This window comes from Plasmodium fragile, assembly GCF_000956335.1.
Source record: "Plasmodium fragile strain nilgiri unplaced genomic scaffold supercont1.32, whole genome shotgun sequence".
Taxonomy (NCBI): domain Eukaryota; phylum Apicomplexa; class Aconoidasida; order Haemosporida; family Plasmodiidae; genus Plasmodium; species Plasmodium fragile.
In genome coordinates, this window is record NW_012192612.1 from 268835 (window position 1) to 269457 (window position 623).

Genomic DNA, 623 nt, shown 5'->3' on the forward strand with positions numbered 1-623 from the left:
AAAAAAAAAAAAAAAAAAAAAAAAAAAAAAAAAAAAAAAAAAAAAAATGACTCACATATTGAATAAAAGAAGCAAAGCTGCAAAAAACAAAAAAAAAAAAAATACAGCAGGAAAGGATACCTTTTTTGTTTCTTTCGAGGTCATTCAATGAACTCAATTTTTCTTTTTTTTTTTTTTTTTAAAAATAAAAAAAAAAAAAAAATTGTTGAAGCAGCATATAACATAACCTCCACGCATGTGCTTGCACATACGTGTGTGCGTAGATACTCACCAGAACGCTCAACATTGCACGTTTTTTTTTTTTTTTTTTTTTTCTCTCTTTGTATCTATAGTCCCTGATTTTATAATTCGCGTTTACAGGACACTACGCGTAGGAAGTGTTTGATGGAATGCAAAAGGGCCAAAGTAAGGCAGGGCGAATTAAGGCCGAGCGAAGCAAGGCACAACGCAAAGACGTGTTGCCTAAGGCAGCTGCTCAAACTAGCGTTCTGTAAAGACGCACACGCGCTCCACCTGCACAGATATATGTAACGAACCTAAGTGGGGCACTCCCCCCACACACACATACACACGGCACACACATAGCATAAAAAAAAAAAAAAAACTTCTCCTGTCGGTCCAAA